Here is a 25,179-nt window from a genome sequence, read left to right on the forward strand (position 1 = left end):
GGCTTTAGTGCTGCTGCTCATCTGGGCTTGAGGCAGCCCAGTACCCGTGCCCACATGGAAATCCCGCAGGATTGGGAACCCAGGCACCAAACCCACAAGCAAAGAGATGTCCTGAACCCTCCTGCTATCACACACAGCCTCCTGCTCCTGCCATGCCCTGGCAGGATGGGGTGCCCTGGCATGCTGGGCTGGGATCCTGCCTCCTTGGGATCATTAGTCTCCAGCAAATGCCACAGTGATAGAGAGGCAGGTGGGGCTGGAGGCACTTCTGTATTGAAATGCATTTTCTGGTGCTGCTTTATAGGTTTTTAATGTGATCCATATGTCCCCCCTGGCCTGTCGCCCATAGCCAAGCACTCCCCTGACTCCTGCTCCTCGCTGCAGTGTTTTCTGTGGATTAGGTTCAACTGGATAAATTCATCTCTTTTTGTATTTATAATCCCAATGCGGGTGGTGTCTTTAACAGAGGCTATTCCTTCTCATTGCTTTGGCAAAGCAAGTAGCAGCTCCCCGCTGTGTCTCTCTCAGATGACACAGAGGTTCTCTGAATAGCAAAGAGAGAAAACAAAAGGATCTAAGATGGTTCCATTTATTTTCTTTTTTTAATCTTTTTCCAGGCAGCTCCGTGTATCCACCTCACTGAAAATCCCCCCCAGGACTTCAGCTTTTTGCTTTTCAAGTGCTAGCATCCTTGAGGCTCTGCCTGTGAAACACACTGATGAAGATGGGGACATCAGAGAGAGTCTCTTTGGCAGGAGAGGAGGAGCAACAAAGGGATTGTTTTTTTCCCACTGCCAAAGAGGAACAGTTAAGGAAATTCAGAGAATCAAAATGAGGTGATATGGGTTTCCTTTCATCATGGGAAATACTCCATCTAGGACTGCAATAGGCCCATATTGACCTTACAGGTGGTTGACAGAATCCCAGACTGTTTTGTGTTGGAAGGGACCTTAACGCTCATCCAGCTCCACCCCCTGCCACAGACAGGGACACCTTCCACTAGAGCAGGTTGCTCCAAGCCCCGTCCAACCTGGCCTTGAACACTGCAGGGATGGGGCAGCCACAGCTTCTCTGGGCACCCTCAGCATCCTCACAGAGAGCTTCTTCCTAATGTCTAATCTCAATCTCTCCTCTGTCCAGTTAAAACCAGTCCCTCTTGTCTGTCACTAGATGCTCTTGTAGCTAAAGCATGTAATCCAATTCCTATCATGGCAAAAGCCATTCCTGTGCCTAATCAAGACTGCTGGTGTGAGGCAGGAATGAGTGCTTGTGGCATTGCCTCACTTTCCAAGGCAAGGCAGAGCTTCAGTGCCTGCTGATTGTGAGCTCTTTCCCCATCCACCAGACCTCACAGCAGAGAAACCCTTGAGCAATCTTCTCATCAGTGGCTTCAGAGGGGACCTGCCTTGCATGGCTCTGACCTGCACTGACAAGAACTAAGGCTTCACTTGCCCAAGCAGCACCAACACAGGCAGATGGTGCTGAAACCCCACTGGGTTTCTGCTGTCACGTGCATCGGCGCAGGGTGGAATCCATCCCTGAGCCCCACAGCTTGTTTGCTTGTGGTCTCTTGGCTGCTGTCTGCAAATATATTTATCTGGCTGAACAGCAAATAACTGCTTTCAGCTTTGCCCTTTGGGTTTATGACAAGCCTGCAGACACCAGCATGTGTCGTGCTCAGTGGCTTTGTCATCTCTCACTCCCTCACTTCTCTTTCTGGGCTTCATTTGTCTTCCCCATGGAGCCTTTTCTGATACCTTTGAAAGTAATTGACTTCGTATCTTGGTTGTTTTCTAATGTTTGCTTCTGTAAGGAAGGAAAGTGGCATAGAATCATAGAATAGTTAGGGTTGGAAAGGACCTTAAGATCATCTCTGCATGTGTTCCTCTGCTTGCTGCTCATGCACTGCCTGTCTTTATGACTCAATTACAGTTGTTAGGATGCGTCCCGCGCAGACCCTGTCACCATCCTCGCGAAGCATCTGCTACCTTGATAGGATTTTTCAGTTTACAAAGTATTGTAACAGCCTTTCCTTTCAGGGCAGCATGCTCTGGCTGCATTGTAATGACTCCAAAATGCAGACGGTTTCTGACACTGTGGAATGGAACGAGGGGGCATTATTCTGGCTAAGCATTTCTCCAAGACTGATATTACCTGCTTTTTGAAGTGGAATAAATACAATTAACCACAGTGGCTCTCTTCTCTCAGCAGACTGCTCACACATGGATCTCCCTGGCTGCATGGGTCCATGGGCCTTGGCTCTCTCCTGCTTCCCTTCCTGTCAGCTTAAGGAAGGTTTCATACATGCTTATCAAAGAGGAGCAGTGACCACATTGCATCACCCAAAAGAAATTTTCTTCTTTCACTGTCTCCATTATTTTATCCAGCTTCTCTGAATTTGTTCATTGATCTTCTTGCAGCTTCCTCACTGTCCAGCCAGTGCTTGATTTCCTCCCCACCTTATGCATATTCAGTTTGTTATTCACGGTCAGTTCTGAGCAGAACATGAACCTGGCAACATCAGGATAATATTTTCCACTGCTAGTGGAGGGCAGCACAAATTAGCCCTTCTGGCTAATGGCAGGGTTTCTGTATGATGAGATTTTAATAAGAAGTGGGTAAGGAAATGCTGGTGACAAGAGGTGGTAAAGGTGCCTGGGTAGGAATCCATCTCAGCTGCAACTCCTCCATCAGTGCATCCCAAAGCTGCTTTATGGGTACAGAAAACTTCCTGTTTTCTCCCTTTGCAGCGACTGTCCCAGTCAGCCGGTGAGCCAGCTGCAGAGTGAGAAAGCCTTTGGTGTGTTTTGGTTTCAGTATTGCTCAGCTCCGTCCTCTGGTGAGGCTGTCTGCCCCATCGGCTCACCCGCAGCCTCTCTTGCTTCTCAACTGGGAACGTGCTTTCCCCGGGAGTGTCCCCTGAAATGTCCCCTCCTCTTTACACAGGGGTGTCAGAGAGTTAGCGGTTGCAGCAGGGAGACTGGGGATGTTGCACTTCATGGCAAATCTTTCTGTTCCCAGTGAATCTGTTTTTGAAAGTGGAAGCCTGTTCCTAACTCCTTGAAATAGGTGGGAATTCACTTGCAGTCACTGCACAGTTACTCTGCTTTCTAAGAAAGTTAAGATCATAGAATCATAGAAGAGTTTGGGTTGGAAGGGACCTTCAAAGCTCCTCTAGTCCACTCCCCTGCAATGAGCAGGGACATCTTCCACTAGATAAGGTTGCACAGAACCACGTCCAGCCTGGCCTTGGGTGTCTCCAGGGATGGCTAGCTCTGAACGTAGGCAAAAGAAGCCATCCTTTTATTTTCATAGAAAAGGAACCTACTTGTTGTCTCACTTCTCTTTGAGCTGATGTCTTTAACCATTCCCTCAGGTTATGTCTAGGCACCAGAGAGACATTTCTCAGGGACGGGTTGCATCAAGCAGGCTGGTTAAGGTCTGACAATCTTCTCTCCCCTTCCCTTGCCATAATCATGCTGTGCATTGCTCAGGGCACTGACCCACTCAAAGGAGGCAACCGTCCCCTGAGCAAATCTCATTAAGGAAATCTCCTTTGCTGTTGGTGAAAGACCTCCACTCATCCATCCCTCTCTGTACCAAGGACTACCAGGCTCTTCTTCCCTGTGCACTATGAACATGTGATTTATGTCTTATATATATATTTATATATTTATATTTATAATATGTATATAACAATTTTTTTTTATATACAGCAAAACTCTTTACTTAGTCTCATGCTTCTGCAAATCAGCCTTGCTCCCTGCAGCCACAGCAGCTCTGCCCACAGGTAGGCTCTGCCCTGGCCTGTCCTTACTCCCACCATCTGTGTGTCCTTCTGACCATTCCCTGCCTTTTTGCTTGGTGAGGATTTTACAAGAAGCATTTCCTCAGGGCCGCTATTTCTGTCCTCTTGGCATGTTCCTGTGGTTTCCATGCTGGTCTGTTGCGATATCACCCTGCTGCCCTACCCAGCCTTGCAGCCCCACTCATTCCCATGCTCTGTGACCCATTCCAGCTGTGGTTATCTATATTCAAGGAGCCATACTCTGGCTGTCTCTTCCTCCCTTTTAAATTTCAGAGCCCATTACAACCCGAATGAAGGCTTCCCATGTCCTCCAGAAGAAGAAGAGTATGTTAAATTGGGCTGTCTCTGTGCTGCGTATAAAAGCTTCTTCACAGGTTTCCTGTCCCTTCTGTTTCTCTGAAACCCAGCGTTTTTCAAAGTTTAATTTAAGCTGTGAGTGCAATACCTTTAAAGTGCATGTGGCACGCTATGAGCACCTGCTTGCTGTTCCCTGCTTAGCTTCTGAACAGACCTACTGTCTCTGATTTAGACGTATTAAATGAAAACCATGGCTTTTATTCATCTCCCCTTTCAGGCTCCATCTGCCTCCTTGAAATGCTGAAGTTTTTTGCTTGAATCTTTTCCAGCTGCCACAAGTATTTTGGGGAGGCTGAGGCAGATTAGGTTTTATAGCTGCTTTCTTCCACATTCTGCAATTGCCACCTCTGCTTTTCCCACCTCTTCCCATGTTCTGTGTTTAGACCCTTTGGTACCTTTCATACCATGTCATGGTCACCAAGAAGGACTTTGCAATGGGATTAGCAGGAGTTGTTAACATAATATAGAGAAAGATTTGAATGTTTCAGGTTGCTGCCACTGAAATAACAGCAGCTGCTTGAAACCCAAACCACCTTTCAGCTGGAGCCTTCTGGTGTTGGCAATCCAACCCTCTTCCAGATGGGGCTGCAAACAACAGCCCCTTCTATAAATCTGCACATATGGATCTCTGCTAACTCCAGCTCTTTCACTGGGCTCCTGTGAGTAAATATGCGCGTATGAGGGAATAAGGCCAACTGCACGTGGCCTTTTGCCAACACATCCATAGGAGACTTGAGAAAACTTGACTGTTCTTTCAAGGAGGGTGCTGTTGAGGCCAGCTCCCTCCTTCAGACAGGCATGGGGAGGGTGTTCATCCCTCTGCTGCGTGCTGAAGGCATCTTGCCCTTGGTGACGTTTGGCTTCACCACCGCCTGCAGTAAACCAGGGGCTGAACCTCTCCAGCTGGAGGACAGAGGGGTTGCACCCTTGCCACTGTGAAAACAGGAAGTGATAAAAGGCTACATCTTTTTTTTAGAGCTCAGTTGGCTATTGAGAAGATGAACAGTTATCTGCTATTCTTATCTAATGGTGAGTCTTTTGCTTCCTGTGTTATCATAGGCAATGTAGGGATTGTCTTCCTTTGTGAATCTCATTTCCTTGAGATCTTTTCTCAGTTCAGTTTCCCCTTCTCATACCCTTATGTGAGCAACTCTAGGCTCATATCCTAGTTTGAAGTTGTCTTTTGGCAAAGAGAAGATGCAGGAGATGAGGGCTGAGGGGTACCAGGGATAACTCCCATTTAGACCTGTGGTGTTTGTGGGTTGCAGTTGGTGTCTGTACAACAACAAATGGAAGGACAAAGCTGCAGAAGAGGTGGAGAGGACAGTTACCATGAACAAAGTCTCATCTGCATCAGCTGCTGTGTCGAGTGGCAGAGCCTGGACCGGGGCCAGCACACCTGAGTGTGCTGGCATCAAGGGATGGGTGTTATGTACTACTCCTGTGGTGGGTCTACAGGCTTTGCAGGTGGAAGGATACCCTTAAGGATACCCTTACAGATCGGTGTAGTGAGGCCTGGTCTGAGCTTTTCTCTTGTTAACTGTTCAGAAGCACATATTTTTAATTCTCCTCTGCCCTGGGGGATTTCTAAGCAAATAAAGGTGATGGAGGATGCAGGACAAGAGAGGGCTGTTCCCCACGCTCTGAGCTGGGCAGGCTGCAAGGACAGATATTCTGTCTCTCTCTCTTTTAATGAGAAAGGTAGTCATGGCACTACCTTTTGAGGGGAACTCTCTTCCCTGGGGGTCCTGTGCTCATACAGATGTACTGGGAGGATTGGATATGTCTGCTCAGTGCTGGGAGTGCTCCATTGTCTCACATCTCCTGCAGCACTTGAATCCACAGCACTGTTGTCCTCCCTCCTCCTTTTGAACTCCCAAGCCATCTTCCAGCAAGAGATCTTCCTTCCAGTGGCAGCCTCCAACTTGGGATGCAAACCTGAAAGGGATCACAAGCATGGGTAATGATGGCTGACATAGGATCAGTGCGACCTTGGTGCTGTTTTCACACAAGTCCCTTGGGAAGGGTGTGCTGCCTCTGCTGCCATCCTGCCTCACAAGCAGAAGGAGAGGACTTGGCCTGAAGTGTGTGTACGTGTGCATCAGCTGCACGACTGTGGGAAATGGGAGGAAAGGATGAGATTGGAGGATGCTGAGCTCCTGAACTGGCCATGATGGTGCTCATGCCTGTGTCTGCTCAGCCTGGAGAGACACTGCTTCACATTAGAGAGGGATCTGGCCCTGGCCTATGTCACTGATGGAAACGTTATGTCAGTGATTCTGCTCATACTGAGATGGAAACAGGGCTGTCCTGAGGTTGAAATGGGCTAAGAGCAGCCTCGGGGATGCTACTGCCTTGTCTAAATTCACTGTCTTTATTTGTCTTGCACCTTAATTGGCACCATAGAGGCAGAGAACCTGTCAGAGGCACTGCTGAAGCAGGCACTGTGTAAGCTCTTTTTAGTGCTATTTTGGACATAGATTGAAAAGTCAGCATGCCAGATAGCTGAGTCCCGTTGGATATGTTGCCTTCCTTACTGTACTTTCTCAGCTGGTGTGTTATGCATAGCATGGGTGCAGGACATTCTGTAATCAGCATTTCCAGCACCCTTACAACAACCTCTTCTTACACTTCTTCAGGAAACCAGCATCGAGACTGAACATGAAAGAATTGTATTTGTTGATCTTAAAAATCCCCTGAATAGCACGCTCCGGAATCAGGATGGAGTAAACTTGAGTTTCTAATGTGAATGATATGTGGCTAAATCATCCTTCTTCCTCCCTGCTAGGAACAGTGGAAGAGCCATACCCTTTCCAGCACAACATCATGCAGCTGATTACTTCAGAAAGAAATTTTACACTTTCCTAAATTCAAAGCACTGTTCTGTTTTCAAAGAAAGCAGAAGTCATAGGGTAACACAGAGTTGGTAGAAGCAGGCAGGAATGGCATACATTTGGAAATTTTAGTCATCTGGTTTGTCATGAGTTCACTGAAAAGTAACATAAGCAACGATTTCTTTTCTTAAAGCTTGTCTAATACATCCTTTAATTTCAGCCTTGTCATAGCAGAGCCAAAACCACTGGTCCAACCTGAAGCATTCCCTGCATACACTGTTATTGCATGGTGAGTACAAAACCATTCTACGGTCCAGATGAACCTTTAAAGGTGGTTTCTGCTGAGGCCACCTTTCTCTGCTCAGTGTGTGCTCAGTTTTAATGTATCTTCAAAGGTTTCTTAGGCTTACTGGGTTGAGTACAGCTCATATAAGCTACTAGTTCTTCAACTCTGCACATACATACAGCAGATGATACAGCATGAAGTAGCTACACTGGATTCACCACTAAAGACCAGGTTGGACAGGGCCTTTAGTGGCCTGGTCTAGTGTGAGATGCCCCTGCCCATGGCAAAGGGTTGGAACTGGATGACCTTAAGGTCCTTTCCTACCATAACCATTCTGTGATTCTAATTCTCGGCTGGGCTGGGCCATCTTCTCCATAGGAGAAGGCTCATAGAACTTCCTTGCATTTGTCTGTGTCTCTGAGGAGTTATATGTGCTGATGAGAACTACTTCAAAGTGTTTTGTTGAATCTATTTTTCAGTTAACTCAGATTTTTGCTGGGTATTTTGCCTCTGTTTTTTTCCTAACAAACCTTGGAAAAATATTCTTACTAGTTCTATCTAGAAAAACACTTCAAATTGAGTGGTTTCCATGTTGGAGTTCCTGGTTTTCATTGAAATGGGATGCTACCACTAATGGCAGGTGCTGACAGGATTGGCTGAAGTGTCTGATCCTTTTTTCAGGGGTCTGACTCTGGAGTGCCTTGTAATTAAATGGTTTAGTGCACACAGTCTAATTACTATAGACTGACAATCAAACAGGGTGACTCAGCCAGCCCCAGACCAAGCTCATTTGGTTTTTGAGCCATGTGGTTTGTTTGCATTTCACAAGGGACAAGAGAACACAGTTAAAAACTGTAAAAGAAGCTTCTGGCTTGGAATGTTCCTCTGGAAAAGAAAAAAATGACCCTGCAGAAATTCTGACATGGTCACGGTGCCCTCATGCGGGTTTATCTTTGACCTGAGATAGTTCACAGTACAGAGAGGAGAGGCAAAGGGTTTACCGTGTTACTACTGCAGGGCTGTGCAGTTCACCTTTGTGGGGAAGACTGTTCTCCCCCTCCAGAGAAACCCCAAACAGTAAGAAACCCTACACAGAGGTAGACCAGAGCCTGTGAAAGCTCTTTGCTTACTCCAATGCACATCAGGCAGATTTGGGCTGATTTTGCACAGAAGCAACTAAGGGCTGCTCTTCTGGCTGGGGCAGGGAAGCGGGCAGTGGTGGGCACAGGCAGGTTGCAGTCAGCACTTACTGCAGCGGTTGCCCAACAGTGGCCTGCTGGAACAGGGAGCAGCATGAGTGACTATAAACATAACTTGATTAACGTGATGAAAGCAAAGTTTTGGGGCGAGGTTCAACCAAAGTCTGACTGGGGAAAGCTGATGGCTGGGTCTCAGGTGTGACAGTTGCGCTCCCTTGTCTGCAGGGTGAAGAGCAGCTCTTCTGCAGGCAGGATATCCTCAAATGGAAGGGATGAATACCTGAAGGAATGAATACTGATGATGTAGCACTTGCAGGCAACTGCACTCTTCCTACTAGCCTGAAAATGTGAGCATCCATGAGAAATAAAACAGAGCTCTGCAAGGTGGTGTCTTTTGCCTGTAAGGCTGGGAATGCCGCTCTTGTCCAGGAAAACTCCTCTTGCACATCCTTGACCTCTCAGACTGCTGGCTGCAATCCAAGAAAATAAGAAGAGGTGGGGAGAAAAAAAAGTCATTCATATCCTCTGTTTCTTGCTTTAGATGTTTAAGAGGTAATTTAAAGATGTTTCTATTAGGATATTTCATTAAGAAGCATTTCATTACTAAGAGGGTGGTCAAACACTGGAAGAGGCTTCCTAGAGAGGTGGTTGATGCTCCAAGCCTGTTAGTGTTTAAGATGTATTTGGACAATGCCCTTAATAACATGCTTTAAGTTTTGGTCAGCCCTGGAGGGGTCATGCAGTTGGAGTAAATGATCACTGTAGGTCCTTTCCAACTGAAGCAGTTTATTCTATTTCTGTTGCATTTTGAACTGAGCCAGTCTACAGATTGGGTTTTGTGAGACAGCAGGTTCTGTAGTGTTCTGTAGCAATAGCAGAGACCTCAAGTTGTCCTGCTATAGTTGTGTAACCTGCATGATACTTTCCTGCACAAAATGAGTTCCTAAAAGGCTAACTTACATGTTTGGGTTTTTTTTTTGTAACCACAATCAAGAAAGTAAGAAGGGGTGGGGGGAAAAAAGTTATTCAGACAATCTGTTTCTGCTAAGCTTTAACGTATACAAATTGCTTTCCTACCCAAACAATGCCCAATGCCATTTTCCCCATTGTATACTTTCAAGGAGCCCAAGTCATTAGCAGCATACATGACTGTTAGGATGCTGATTGCAGGAATCATTCTAGGCATTAGTTGTTCGGACTTGAACCTTCTCTCCTGTGTGAAGAAAACAAAGGAAATGCTACCTGCAGTCAGACAGTCTCTATTTTTAGCTTGGCTGGAACGTAGCACCAAAGGGAGTGGTATGATTTTTCTCATCTGCATGTTGCTGTGCATCATGATCTGGCTTTAGAGCAACCTCCTCCTGTGCCATCTGGGAGGAGGTGGGAAATGAGCAGGGCTGGGTGACCTGTGTCTGTGCATACTCCGCTCCAACCCACTGCTGTGCCTACAGGATTGCTGGAAAATAATAACCACAGCCCAGTGGTTAAACCAATATAAATGGGGATGTGCTGTGCATGGCAATAAGAGCTGATGTGGTCAGTCACCCTGACCAAAGCCACACGAGAGAAGCTCAGCTCCTGTGACCTGCCACACTGGGCTTTGCTCAGATAATTCATTAGCAGCTGGGTCTGGCACTAAATCCAGCACCCTGCCAGACCCTGGTAAAACTTGTTGTCTGAACAGAGTGAAGGGTGAAAGCTGCCTTTAATACACTCTGTGCATTTAAACTGATACCTTCCCCCTGGCTTTGACTCCTGTGATGCACAGAAGTGAACCTGGATAGTTCCCCACAGCTTGGAGCTAAGCAGAGGTGCATTTCCAATGAGCTACATCCCAGCACTGGTGCAGCCTGCTCTTCCTTGTCTTACAAATGGAAGGAAAATGAAAGCTCACAGGCTGCTGTACCATCATAAACTGTCCTTGTGCATCTAGAAATTGGGAGAAGAGAACGTGGCCCATAGGCTGCTGGGATTTGTGCTAACCCATTTGCAGGCAGAATCCTGGCTCTGAGTGAGATATTGTTCTATCTCATGTGTGGTAACTCAGTGACACAGAATTTTCCAGCAATAAAAAAATGGATCTGCCTTTTTCAGCTTGGGTTTTGTGTGGACTTGCATTTGTAACATCATCTGCAACTGCGATCTGAGACAATTGAACCTGCCGAATTATTGCTGTGTGTGTATACACTGTGTGATGCCAGCAGAGATTATACATCCTCCCTTCTCATTGCTGTTGCTGCCTGGGGTCTGCCATTTCTCTACCAGTTAAATGTGTCATATTTTTATTGAGCAGCAATGTCGCAACACTGAGAAGCGCTAAATACAACACAGGCATAATGAATCATGGGCTCTGGTAGACTTGCTCAGCCCCAGGAGGCTCTCTGGAGCTGGCCAAGGGATGAAACACCGTGGCTTAACTCTTGTTTTTCTTCACTTTTTCCTGCAGAGTGCACCCACGGGAATTAGGAAAACAAGACTCATCCTGCCTGCGTGAGATCCAGGATCCTGAATGGGCCAGGAGCAGGAACACGCCTGGAAGGGCAAGGGGGGAGAGTGGCTTTGTGCTTTGTTCTGCCCAACCTCCCTCTCCAAGGAGGGGGCTGGCTGAGCACTGGTTTTACTGGAAAAGCCTTGGTCATTGCAGTGAGTAGTGCAGATGAAATGTGAATGAAAAGTGAAATGAATGCCTTGGTTAGTGCAGCCTCCTGTGAGAAGACCAAATTAAATGGAGAATATGGACAGAAGTGCATGCGTGTGTACCATGCAGCCCTTTCCCTCTGCTAAGGGCGGGGTAGGCTTCAGGACAGACATCAAAAGATGAAGCCTGACTGGAGAGGAACCAGAGATGTGCAGCAAGAAGGACCATAGAACTAGGAAAGATGACCTATGAGGGCAGACGGAGTGAACTGGCTTTGGTTGATCCAGGGGAAGGAAGACTAGGGATACTAGTTAAGCCTGTAAGTATATAAAAGACTACCACAAAGTAAGGCAGTAAATTGGTCTCCCAGTGAGGATAGGGAAAAAACGACAATAATATCTTTGAAAATACATTGAGAGAAACTTTCCAATCACAGGATAAGCACCCCCTGGAAAACATTCAGATCCAGGATATCTCCATCAATAGATGTTTTTCAGACCAGGTTAGACAAACCTCTGTCAAGACTGCTGGTTTGGGCAGCAAGGATGGACAATGTGGCTTTTGGGGGTTGTCTTAATTTCAATCATTTTTCATTAGTTGGTTTCACTGTGCTGAAGCGAGAAGCCATTGCACAGGGTGAAGGCACTCATGCATGTGCCTAGTGCGGTGGGACTTTCATGTGACTGGCTGCCCAGCACTGTGGCTTCCCTGTGGTTCAACTACAGTCATGTTAGACAACTGAGGAGGTGGCAACTCTTGGTCAGAATTAGTATCACAGAGACATGCAGCAACAGCTACTGATGCTGGGTGTGCTACAGAAGTCCCTGAACTGGCCTGGGATGTGTCTGGGGCAGGAGAAGAGCATGCTAGGACAAAAGGCTTCTTTTTTAATGCTGCTCCTCTTTTGAGGATGCCCATCTCTTTAGAGTGACAAATGGAGAGGAGTGACTGTGACTCCCAGTCACAGCTTACCCTGTAACTGCTTGTTCTTCTGCAGCATAGGAAACAATGACTTGGATGAAGATGCTGATGCCGGCTTTTTCCCAGAAAGAAGCACCGCTGGAAGGTAGGAGTCATGAGCCTGAAAAAGCCAGCACAGCTCAGCACATCCCTCTGGAATTTGGATGCTCTCCCTCACTCCCCCTGTGGTCTCCTCTCCTGCTTCCCTGCAGGCATGGCAAGGGAAGTGGGTGAGGTTTACCCTGTGGAGGCTCCTGGGCTTCAGCTAAGATTGCTTTTGGTTATCTGCAGATTTTGTAAGCTTCCAAAGTTGGGGGAAGGATTCCCTTCACCATGGGTGGTCTCTTCAGGCACCCTTATGGACTGAAGCATCTGTACAGCAAGAAGGGAGGGATGAACCCATGTCAGGAGGTGAGGGGGGGGTGGGGATTTCTGTACCATCCAGGCAGGTGAATGTTTAAGTTATGCTCCTTCCTGCAAGTGGTTGAGCCTAAGGGGAATCTGAGATGGAGCTGAGGACCATGAGCAGGGGACTTCTCCAGGAGGGAAGTGGGTGTGTGGAGAGGCAGAAAGCAAGCCTATGTGTTAGCGACTTGGAGCCGCCAACGGGGAGGCTTTTGTCCAGCTCCTTGCAGGTACCTACCTCCACACAGTCTAAGGACTGGGGAAATGCCCAGTGAAGGATCTCAGCCCAGGCTAAGGCCTTCCTGAGCAAACATTCACATAAACACAACGCAATTAGTGGTAAATGTGGGCTAGCCAGCTGCCCATCTTACTCATGTCCCTACTCAGAAAAGCCACAGGAACTTATCTCCCATCAGATTCAGTGTATACATAAGGTGTAAACAGCTTTAAAATGCTGGGAAGTGTACTAAACCATTTTGCCTATGCAGGGAAGTGCCTGCTGTGAAACCCCAGCTCCAGTGCTCATGCTCCGAGAGCATGCTCTCAGCAAAGGGTGTCATACAGAAATCCAGGACCTGAGCCCTGTGCCCAAGCCATGCCTAGGCAAGCAGGCACTGCCTCCCTGATTCTCCCTGATGGCCAGTGCACCAAGCTGCATGAGAGAAGCACCCTATCCAGCCACTGTGCAGCCAGGGAAGGGCACCAGCAGCCGGCTGCATTACACATGAAAGCTGCATTGAAAGCTGAACCCTTTGGTTCTCCCCCAGATGCCTGTCTCAGGCTGGTACCCGGGGAATGCAGTGTGAACTTGCATTCTGCAACAGCCCTGAGGGTTATTTCTTTTATGGGGGTTTATTTCAAAACAGTTTCTATGTCCTTGCAGATGTTTCGTCTTCTCTGATGTCAGAAAGCCCTTGGGAAGAGCTTATTCTGTTGGGAGTGAAGAGGTCCACATGCAGGGGTACATCATCTGCTACCAAGGTGGGAGTAACAGTGAGATGCTGAGTCTGGGCACAGACTTGTAGGATATGACCTCAGACCAGAGGCTGACTCCTTTCAAGGTGGAAAAACATAGATACACCCCAGAAACAGCTTTCTGGCTCTTTCCAGTTGGGCAGTGGAAGTGCAGCAGCCACGGTAGGTATGGCATATCATGTCCTGAACCCCAATAGCACCCAATGGGGAATGGTGCTGATCTAAGCAGGACCCTTGTTCTGGCTTCTGTGGCCAAGGGTCTCTCCTGTTCCAAGCCTTTATGCTAACAATAACCGTGTTGGCTTTCCTGGAGCCTAGTTAGTACACAGCTTGGAAAAATGTATTTGCACACACTGATCCCTGCTTGTGCTTGTCTGTTTGACAGAGAAATAGAAGAGGCTGAAAGTGGGTACAGACTGAAACTAGTTTAAGCTAGAAAGCAGCCACAAACCCTGCTTTCTGCGCAGCGAACACCCTTCAGGCACACATGGGAGCCCTGGGCCGGTGAGTTCTGCTGGGACTGGCAGTGTAATAATAATGCTCTGGGGTAAGCTGCCTGCATCTCGCAGTAATTGAGACAGAGGGCAGCTTTGCTTGGGGGAAGTCTAGTATAGAGGGACTGTAGCTTGTCCCCTTCAGAGGGACCTTGACAAGCTGGAGAGGTGGGACCATGTGAACTTCATGGAGTTCAACAAGGCCAAGTGCAAGGTCTTGCACATGAGCTGGAGCAATCCCAAGCACAAACACAGGCTGGGGGAGACTGGATTGAGAGCAGCCCTGATAAGAAGGACTTGGGGGTGTTGGGTGACAAAGAAGCTCCCCATGACCCAGCTTCAGTGTGTGCTTGAGTCCAGAAACCACCCATGCGCTCTGCTGCAACCCCAGAGTGTGAGCAGCAGGTCAAGGAAGGGGATTCTCCCACTGTACTGTGCCCTGGTAAGACCCCTCCTGCAGTCCTGATCCAGCTCTGGGGCAACAACACAAGAGGGACATGGAGCTGTTGGAGCAAGTCCAGAGGCCACGGAGATGCTGCAAGGGCTGGAGCAGCTCTGCTCTGGAGAAGAGCAGAAGAGAAGGCTCCTTAAGGGGAGACCTCAGAGCAGCTCCAGTGCCTAAAGGGGCTACAGGAAACCTGGAGAGGGGCTTTGGACAAGGGCCTGTAGGGGCAGGACAAGGCAGAGAAGGAGGATGAATGGGGATGAGGATGCTGCGGCATGACTCGTCCTTTACCGGTACCGTTTTCCCACCTCACCCCTCCCGGTGCCCGTCGTTGGGCGGCAGCGCGGGGTCCGCCCCATACCCGCCGCAGGCAGCCGGCGGCACCTCCCCCAGCGCCGCTGCCCCGGCCCGGCCCCCGCCAGCCGTCGGCAGTGCTTCAGCGCAGCGCCGCGCGGGGGAACGGCGCTTAAATGCCTCGGGCGCGGCGGCAACAAAGGCGGGCGGCGGTAGGAGACCGACGGGGCCGCGGTGAGTGAGTGACTGATGGGGCCGCGGCTGGGGTCGCAGGTGCTGCGGGAGGGGAAGCGCCGCGGTCAGGGCAGCCCCGTGGCTCCCGGGGATTTCAGCGTGGCTGGGCTGGGGGGGCGGCTCCGGGGCGGGGTAGACCTGGCAGCCGGTCTGGAGAGAGCGCTGCTTTGACTGACAAGCGTAACTTTCATTAATTCCTACTATTGTTGTTGTTATTATTATCATTATTGTTATTATTAGTTATCGTTACAACCCCATAAATACAAAGTTGTAAGCGGTAGTTGTTATGGCCGTGGCTGCCCATGCTGTTCGTCGTCTACACACACACCCCCCCACCCCGCCAGCCTCTGTTGGCTCCGTTCCCCGGGCAGGGGTGGGAGGCGGCGGGTCCGGGTCCGGGTCCCGGTCCTGGTGACGGTGCCGCTCGGCGGGGCTTCGCCAGCGGAAAACCGAGTCGATGCTGGCTGGGGAGTGGGGGATGAGGCAGATAATGCCAACGAAAAACGTACCCTGAGCTTCCAGCCCCTCCCTCTCCTCGCGTTTGTGCTTATTCTCATCTGAATTTAAGCCATCCTTAGGTCCGCACGGTGCTACGAGTTGTAGCGGGGGACACGAGCTGTAAGTAATTTTAGAAGTAGCTGCATCCGTTTTCAGTTAGCTCACCGTAGGTCCGGCTGCAGAGGCGAAAAAATGCCATTGAAGATGTTTTCTGTGGTGCTGTACGCAGTGTTTCCTTTCGGGGCAGATCTTCGTTACTGTATTTACAAGCCCCCCTCCCTTGCAAATCGGGAAGGTAAGGGAATGGAAACTGCTGCTGCTCCATGCTGTTCGTAACTGCTTGCTGCAACTGGATCGAATCACTGACAGTGTCAAAACAAAAATATCCAAGAGGGGAAAAGGTGCCATCGCAGGCAGCTGGATGTAGCAGGAGATTTTCTTGGCTGTGAGGGAGCGAGAAACCAGAGCTGCCTATTAATGTGTGAGGAATGAATTGCTATGTGTGACTCTTTCCTTAGTGGTACGCTCACCAGACTGCTTAAAAGGTTGGTAGCTAGCCTAGCTGGATTTTGTAGCAATCCTTACATGAAGGTTCGTGGAATAATTCTTCTGAGCTGGGCTAACCTTAAATATCCCTTCTAACCCTAACTGTTCTATGATTCTGCGTGGGAGCACAGAGAGGCAGTGGAAGGAGACCCCAGCAGCATGGGGCAGACTTACCTGATGTGGGGTACCAAGGGGGAAGGGGGCAGCTTTCTGTCCTCAGCTTTTGCTAAAAAAGCCTGGCTATTGGCCTTTGTCTTGCATCTTGGATTGTTGTCCTCATCTGCTGGGGTCCTGGACAACTTCCTAACCATTGCCTTTGCCTGGGTCATTGTGTCATGGGAGGTTTAAGTGGACCTTTGAGTAACTGAGGAGTTCTTATAGACATGAGTGATGCTGAGTATTCCCTGTGAGGAAGAATATTCCTGGGAAAAAAACTTCCCCACAAGGCCCCTGGGACAGAGGCCAAGAGTGTCTAATGAGGCAACCTTTTCCTATGAGCTGCAGCTCTTGATGTTGGAGGGTGAGGGTTTGGGGGGCAGCAGCCATGTGGACCTCCAGGGGCAGGCAGCCCCTCTCTAGGGCTCCTCTCTTCTGGGCAGCCGATCTCCTCGTTTCTGCATACACTGCTGCTTTGGAGGTAATGCAGGTGCTGAGTCTAGGAACATTCTCTTCTGGGTTAGCTGATACATCAGTTTGCTGCTGGAGGTGATAGTGCAGCTCCATGGTGCTGGGAACAGGACAGCCATGCGGGGCTGCAGCTCTAGATAAACCTATCCACTGGCTTGCTTTCCTTCACTTTATGGTCGCTTCCCTTAGGTATGCAAAATACTGTGGAAGGAGCTCTCTTTCAGGCTGTGTTCATAATGCATTAGTAGCAGCTTTGTGGGTGTATATGGTGGGGTCCTCTGCCTAAAGGCGTGCCTCTGGCAAAAGCAGTGGCTGTCCTGCAATCAGAGGGTAGACACCTCATGCAGTGAGCTGGTGCATTATCAGTGGTGCTGGGGGTGTATGCATCTCTTCCTGACAGCGGACATGAAGTTAGATTCCAGAAAACAGGAGGAACACATGATCATGACTATCTAATTCCTGGACAAACAAATATTTGTTGAGGAGGCTTTGGTAAGCTTTGTGATTGCTCTGGTGGCTGCTGTTCACTTGCAGATACACTGTAACTGGGTTAAACCCAAACTCTGGAAGTGGAGGTGCATCATCTTTCAGTGAGACCTTGTTTTCTGGGACAAAATAGACAAGTATAATCATAATTTGAAGCAATTGCTGGCAGTTTTCTGCTGCAGGAGCTGGAAATGCATGGGGGGAATTAGAGGTAGTAGTATGAGGTATCCAGGGATGGCCTAATGAATGGCAAAGCAGATGAAGCCAAGAATGTTTCACACCTTTAATTTTGTCCTTGAGACTGGTGCAAAAGCAACTTGGCTGCAGAAGCAGATTACTGTATACTCAGAGGCTTATTTTCCTGCCTGCCTCTGCCAGAGGATTGCCAGCTCACTGAGGGGCAGTCCTCTGCCAAAGGTAGTGCGGACATGACACCATCTCCATGGGCATCTTAACCCCAGGTTCTTGGGAAGTGAATGTTTCTCCCTGCTTCTGTGTTGCTCCAGGCTGGAAGAAGCAGAGGATGATAACAGGTGCTGTCCAAGATCCATGTCAGGTTGTCCTGCTCTTTGCTCTCAGGCTGGCTGGTGTGGAGGAGATGTTCAGACATAAGCTCTTCCAGCTCCTGTTCTCGTGCGCTCGATCTGTTGCATAGGCAGCTTTTGAAAGGGCAGCAGTGATGCAGGGGGTCATGGTCCTGCTCCCTTTCCACAGGAGTCTCCGTGGTGTGTACAGCCCTCGGTGAAAATGTCATTTTCTTGTTCTCAACTCAGCATCCATAAAGAGCACGATAACAAATCTGACAGAATTGTTTTGATGATCTCTTATGAAAGGCACGGACCTTTTCCATAGCCCATGGATTTTGCTAGGGAGATGTAAAGCACAATTCTGCACAGGATTAGCAATCAAAGAGCATTATGAATCAATCTGATACTGTGTCTTAACCATAGCCCTTCTTAGATTGCTGACCTACATATTATAGCTCTCCCTACAAATGCTTTGCTGAGGACAGGTTTTGTTTCTGAGTGTAAGGGGGCCCAACTGCTTGAGATCTTTGTATTTAGGGAACATTTTCATTGATATTATGTAGAGATGACTGAAATTCCTGGTGGCTTCAGGTGTATTTGAAGGCTGTGGTGCTTGACTGGGAACTTGCCTAGGAAGTGTGAGATGTAAGTGGCTACTTTGAGTGTTCTTTTAATTGTAATTGTGTTGATTAAGAATCTAGAAAATGAAATGATGGGCTTTCAGGATAAAATGCTCTTAGGTGTCTAGCCAGCAGGCATCATTGTTATCAGATGCTCTAATCACTTGTGAGTAAAAACCTTGGAAAAAAATATATTTGAGCCTCTTGCTTATAGGTAAAAATTAAGGCTCGTTGCCTTTGTACTGCAGCTCAGCCTTTAATGAGATGTGAACCCAAAGCTTCCTCTGTAAAATCCTTTCCTGAAGTTCAGTGGTGGTACCAGTGCAGGTGCAGGTCTCTCCATGTTCCATTTGTTCTCTTCTGATTCCCGGAGTAACAAGATGAAGGATGGGTCCAGAACTGGGTCTGTGAAGCACTGACTTAGCTGTTTTAAAGCAACACTTAAGCCCATTCCTACCTGTTGTTACGATACCAGCTCTGAAAGATAGATCCCTTAGTTTGAAGGATGCTGGGAAGCAACGAGAACTGCATGTGTTCTGCCCAGCATGTACCAGTAGACTGCACACATGCTTCTTGGTGTGTTCACTGGTGCTGGGGCTGGCAAAGGTTGAGTGTGTGTATGGCAGCATGTTCACCTGCCAGTCTAGGGTATGAAGCCTAATGTAATCCTAGGAGTTACTAGAACCTCGTCTGTGAAACTAGTAACAGGGCTGCTTGATTAAGCACCTCCTTTGCAAGGTAGGAGGTCTGTCCTCTAGTTGTTTGTCTCAGTGGGTCCCAAGCACTGCTTTTGCCTAACTTGGGTTTGCCAGTCCCTCATCAGTATTTGTAAGCTAACAGCTGAGTTTCTGCCTTGGGTGCTTGGATTGGGGTGTCTCTGAACTTAGAGCTCTGCCAGAAAGTTGCTGGATGATCTTTAATATTTGCTCATGATCTGTTGCTCACAAGTTACCACAACCTCTGTTCTCAAACAAAGGTTGCACAGAAAGCTGCAACATAGCATCTGGGTTATTTTTCTGATAGCTCCAGAAAGGTCTGTTTGCGAGATCTTTGTTTAAAATAGAAACACTGCACAGAATATCCCCCCTTTTCCCAGCAGGATGATGAAGGGCAGGGAGGCCTCTGCTTTTCCACGTTTACTCCTGTGACCCAGATGCCTTTGAATGGGAACACCAGGGCTGTACAGGCGGAAGACGAGAGCTCTTTTCCAGACTGTGTGAACATTTCTCTGTGCTCCTGATGTGTGTTTCCTCTGGGAACTGGCAGCTACTGAAAATTAACCGAGCGAAGCTGCTTGCTGGTATGTACCTCCATGCTGCTGGGGGAAGTGGAGAACATAAACGTGTCCAGCACAGATGCCAATCTGTCTGTACATTGCATATTGATGTCTGTTCAGCAGCTACTATGGTACTGGCAGGGGTGTTTGTAATGGAGTCCAGGCATGTGCTTGGGATTTCTGGGGGTGAGAGAAACTGGAAGCAAGCTAGCACTCCTCTCATTAATATTGCACTCCTTCCCGTTTACAAGGGATGAAGCAGTTTGCATTTTCAGCTGTAAAATTTTGTAGAGAAATGGAAGTTGTTGACAGCAGTGATTAATTTACTTTAATATGCATCGTGGCTTGCCCTCTGTGTCTTTGTAATACAGCATTCACTGATTAGAAAATCAGAGGGCTTCAAATCAGCCTGTGTTCCCTGGGTTCTCTGCAAATACCCTGTGTGTGTGCCAGTGGAATCCCTGGTCTGTGGGGAGAGTGTGCTGGTGCTCAATGGGGTGGGGTGACAATAGAAATTGTCACAGCAATCTTGTAGCAATGATAGCAACTTTCTTAAATGGATCTCCTGGGGACTGAAAGAGATTCACAGTCACGGTTTCCCCCTGCAGATGACTAATCTCAAGGAGCTGTTTTTTAGCTTGGAATAACATTTAACTTGCAATACTGGAGTAATGAGTTTTGGGGAGTTTCTGGATTTGGAAGACAGAATGCTCAGGAAGTGCTGTGAGCAGAAGGGTGGAGTACAGCTCTCTGTGCCTTCTGAACAGGGCAGCTCAGGTACAGGGCATCTTGCAAGTAGTTAGTTTGTATTTTAAGACGATAAAAAGTCTTCATGCTCTGAGTGCCATAGCAGCAAGACTGAGAATTTGAGCGTGATCCTTTGTTAGCTAGATTGGGATGATGCGTTTATTTGGTTGCGGTTTGTTTGGTTTTTTTTCTTTCCTCTTTCCCTCAAGGTATAGTTCTGCATAACAAAGATTTTACTTTCTCCAGGGATGGATAATCACTGTGCTATTTCTTGATTGTCCCTATGACCCAAATGTAATCCTGCCATCCTTTGTGCTTGCAAGAGGCCTTAAAGAAATTAGAGATTCTGATGTACAAGGTTATAATTGTTGGGCTCAAACAATACAGTTTTTGTTCTGTTTACATTTTAATAGACATTTCTATCAATTCTCCACCCAGCTCTTATTCCTTCAGCAGAGATTCAGTGTGAAGAATTGCTGGGGAGTTGGGCACTTTGTAAGTGAGGTCCATTAGCAGGAATAGAGCAGAGATGGAAAAGTCTTCTGGCTCCCCTGTGCTGATGTTTCCCAGGCGAGTCTGACAGAGGTACTGTTTGTGTTTTATGAAAGTCTGAAAGGTGTTGGGTGGAATTTGTTCTCATCCAGGTAACTGTGTCTGTGAATTTGAAGTTTATTTCCTATTAACCACTGTTCTTGCAGTCTTGAAATTCACTGTTCACAAGTGCTTATGTCTATGAGGGAGTGGAGCTTTCCTGGGAAGATCATAAAAGAAAAACTGGTTGTGCCCTAACAAATTCCTTCCAGAGCTGGATAGCGTATATTTTATGGACTTTGTAACTTTGCTTTGGAAGCTACCATGCATGTCTCTGAATGTAACACATTGTAGAGGGGAACCTCCTCTTCAGTAAGTGACGTCCTCTCCAGCACAAGCTGTAGGGGCAGGCCTTAGTGGCACAGATAGGATTCAGGCAGAAGGAATCAGGGGCAGAGATGAAGGCAATAATCCCAAGGATGTGTTTTAGTATTGGAGGCATGGGGATTCTCAAGGGCAAAAATGGGATTGATTGAAATAAATGTTGCTTGTGGCTGTAACATGAAAGTGTATTTTGAGAGGTGTGTGTCCATCCGGAAAAGGAGGGAGAGCAAAGCTGGATGGATGCTTTAGTTCAAGAATGACTTGTGTGATTGGTCAGGCTTTCTGCTCATGATACAAACAGGACAATGAGGGATCATTGGCATTTTCAGGCTCTTCAAATTTAATTAATAGGTGTTTAGAGAACAGCCCTCTTGAATCTGGCAAAATGAGCAGCCCACATATAGATGGAGGAGCCTGTAAAGGTGATGGAGACTTGGCATTGGGCAGTGCATGGATTGCTGTTGTGCTGACTGCTGAGCTGGCAGCAAGGCTGCCTGCTTTTAAGAGGGTCTGAAAAGTGCAGAGAGATGGGAGAACTGCATGGAAGGAATCTCATGTTCTTCAGAGCAACAACTGCTTGCTGTCTGCTATTTTATTCGTTTATAATGTAGTGTGCATGGGGGTTGGGAATAGTTTAGGTCCTGTGCTCAGCAATTTCAGATTGGTAAAATCCGAGGGGAACTCCTTCAAGCTGCACCTGGGGTTAAAATCAAGTTAATTTTCAAGTGTGCTGTAGCTCCCTTCTGCCTTTCCGCTCTCAGTCTTGGAAGCTTATCACTTTGTAAAGCACATCACATCACTGATGCATTTCAATGAACTGTGTGTTCTAAGGTTGACAAGTTTTCCTGGTTGTTAGGGGAATGCAATCAGATAAATATGTTATTAGATATTCATAGTTTGTTTGATTAGATGTTCCTATACTGCAATCCAAGGGGAAAAATTCAGAAAGGTTAATTAAGGATTAGTCATAAAATTTGATGTCAGAAATGGTGTACATTTTCAGTGTGGGCACTCAAACTTAGTTTAGTTCATGCTGGAAGTGAATGGAAGCGAAAGAAACGTAAGCTTTCCATAGCTACAGATGTGAGGGTGTACCAAGGTCATTAGTGCATATTAACTCATACTTTTAATATTCATGGCTTCCATTAATTTGGCATGATTTTTTCCATCTATCTCCATGCAGACAACGCTCGGGAAGCCTGGCTGTTCCTTGGGGGGGTATTGAAGAAAAGCCTCTTTCCCGACTGCTATTCCTTTGAGCTGAGAGTTTTTACATTGGTTGAGGACACCAAGTAAGCCCCTGCAAGAGCCTATTTTTGTGCCTAAACCCGGTCTCGCCAGTGCCAGTGTTTCACTTCTGTGAAGTGTTTGCAGGTGTGAACATCATGTCCTGCCAAGCATGCACTGAAGCTGCAGGGACAGGAAGGTGGCTCTGTCACAGCCAGTTCTGCTTATGTCTCAGGTCTACCCTTGGACAATTCAGAACTTAAGACCACCCATTACAGCATTCAGCCTCCTCAGCACCTAGGTGGTGGCCTTATGGACAACTGAGCTTATAAAACCCGTTGCTGCTGTCAGGAGGCTTCAGATCTTTCTTACAGAATCAGAGAATCCCAGACTGGTTTGGGTCAGAAAGGACCTTAAAGCTCATCCAGTTCCAACCCCCTGCCATGGGCAGGGACACCTTCCACTAGAGCAGGTTGCTCCAAGCCCTGTCCAACCTGGCCTTGAACACTGCCAGGGATGGGGCAGCCACAGCTTCTCTGGGCACCCTGTGCCAGGGCCTCACCACCCTCACAGGGAAGAATTTCTTCCTAATGTCTAGTCTGAATCTCCCCTCTGTCAGTTTGAACCCATCACCCCTTGTCCTCTTTTTACAGTCCCTGATGGAGAGTCCCTCTCCAGCATCCTTATAGGTCCCCTTCAGATACTGGAAGGCTGCTATGAGGTCTCCATGCAGCTTCTCTTCTCCAGACTGAACATCCCCAACTTTTTTGCCCTGTCTTTATATGGGAGGTGCTTCTTAAGATGGAGTCAAAACCAAGCAAAGCTATATCCCATGAAAATGAATGCAACTCATGGAATTCCTGTAGCTCAAACTAGGTTTGTGTCTCTAATTTTTTTTTTTTAATTATAATTTATTTATGAGAAGGTTTAATTCTGTAGCAGAGGTCATATTCTAATAGCATCAGTCATGTAAAAAAATTATGTATAAATGCAATAATTTACATTATAGTAATGGTAGGTTTATTAAGCAACTGCCCCATCCCTGTCAGTGCTCAAGGCCAGGTTGGATGAGGCTTGGAGCAACCTGCTCTAGTGGAAGGTGTCCCTGCCTGTGGCAGGGCTTGCAACTGGATGAGCTTTAAGGTGCCTTCCAACCCAAAGCAGTCTGTGATTCCATGATTCTCTTACTGTGTCCTTGTAGAGTTGTTAAGCTATCATGCTGGGCCTCAATAGCAGTATTAAAGGGTTGCAAAGCCAGGCTCTCAGAAGTCAGGACAGCATTTGAGTTGTTCATACAGCCCAAATTTGACCTGTGGGTGCCCTGTAGGCTCTCAGTGCATGGTTTCACAGCTGTTGCTTCTCTTGATGCTGCCTTCCTCATTGTGCAAAACGGATGTGTATTTGTGGTTGGCTTTTTTTTTTTACTCCTTTTTTGCTGCTCTGAGACTGTGCTTTAGTTGTTGTGCACTTAAACCCCGCCCCAAGGACAGAAACATGAAGTTCTCCAGTAAGTTTCTCAGTAGTGCTCCTCATAAATGTCTGAGCATCTGCAGTTTGCAGTGCATTTCCTAGAAAGCATCTCTACAGCTGGGGACCTGAGGCACACACAGGGTACCCAGCCAGTTCTGGGTGCTCTTCTGGGAGATTGCCAGGACTTTGCTCCTCTTGATGATTTCTGACATCTATGAAGTGCAGTTAGAGGGCTGAGAGCTCAGTCCATGTGCAGACACACTCACGAGTCCGACCTTGTGGAAGGAACCGGCAATAAAGGATATGAAAAGGTTATTTTGAGATGTTTGGTTTCATTGCAGCTCTAACAGAAGCAAGGCAGGAATCACTTCTCCCTGGCAGCTTTGATTCGCCTCTCTCATGGCACTTTGTCTGGTCTTTGTGCCTTATTTACCTACACCAAAAAAGGTAGAACCTGGTTTCAGTGCTTTCATTCAGTGAGTGCTCCCTGTATGCTGTGACGAAATGAGGTGCAGGACTGTAATGTCTTTTTGTGTATGCTTTGTGATGTGTGGGGAGAAGGAGAGGACTGTTCTGCCAGGGGCTGGGCTCTAGGTCCACAACACAGACTTCTGTCACTTGAGGGACCAGCAGTCAGTGGTAATGGAACATTGCTCTCCCTATGGACCATCACTGGGGAGGATGGGTTGCATGGAGAGGATTTATTGGCTATTTGGCACTAGTGACCTGGGGAACCACGGGCTCTGTTGGTGACCCAAGAAGCAGGTGATTGCTCCAGCCATTGCCTCTTCTCCAGCTTGTTCACAGCCCACCTCCAGGTCTTTGCCTAAGTTGTCTGCATAGAATCACAGAATCAATGAGGTTGGAAAAGACCTTCAAGATCATCAAGTCCGACCATTCCCCAGAACTGCCAAGGCCACCACTAATCCATGTCACTGAGGGCCTTGTCTACACAGTTTTTGGGCTCTTTCAGGAATGGTGACTGCATCACTGCCCTGGGCAGCCTGTTCCAATGCCTGACTGCTCTTTTAGAGGTAGGAATTGTTCCTAGTATCCAACCTAAACCTCCCCAGCACAGCTTGAGGCTGCTTCCTGTTGTCCCATCCCTTGTTCCTTGGGAGCAGAACCCCGCTGCCCCCTGCCTCCATCCTCCTGTCAGGCAGTTGTAGGGGGGCAATAAGTTCCCCCCTGAGCCTTCTCTTCTCCAGACTGAACCCCCCAGGTCCCTCAGCCGTTCCCCATCACACTTGTGCTCCAGGCCCTGCACCAGCTCCATTGCCCTTCTCTGGACCCGCTCAAGCACCTCAATGT

At 47.8% G+C, this 25,179-nt stretch overlaps 1 protein-coding gene across 3 annotated transcripts in view; it reads left to right on the plus strand.

Annotated features, from left to right (window-relative positions):
- The first annotated feature begins 11,180 nt into the window (after positions 1 to 11,180).
- ST6GAL1 (ST6 beta-galactoside alpha-2,6-sialyltransferase 1) overlaps positions 11,181 to 25,179 on the plus strand; it is a 44,830-nt gene continuing 30,831 nt past the window's right edge. The window contains exons 1-3 of one of the 3 annotated variants that reach the window (XM_061465426.1): positions 11,181 to 11,441; positions 12,120 to 12,188; positions 13,371 to 13,468. The gene's annotated coding sequence lies outside the window, so the exon portion shown is untranslated. The other 2 variants (XM_061465428.1, XM_061465427.1) reach the window with 2 other exon arrangements.

The sequence above is a fragment of the Pezoporus flaviventris genome, unplaced genomic scaffold, assembly GCF_033815535.1.
Source record: "Pezoporus flaviventris isolate CSIRO_AGI_PZ_B2104156 unplaced genomic scaffold, CSIRO_AGI_Pfla_v1 ptg000040l, whole genome shotgun sequence".
NCBI lineage: Eukaryota > Metazoa > Chordata > Aves > Psittaciformes > Psittacidae > Pezoporus > Pezoporus flaviventris.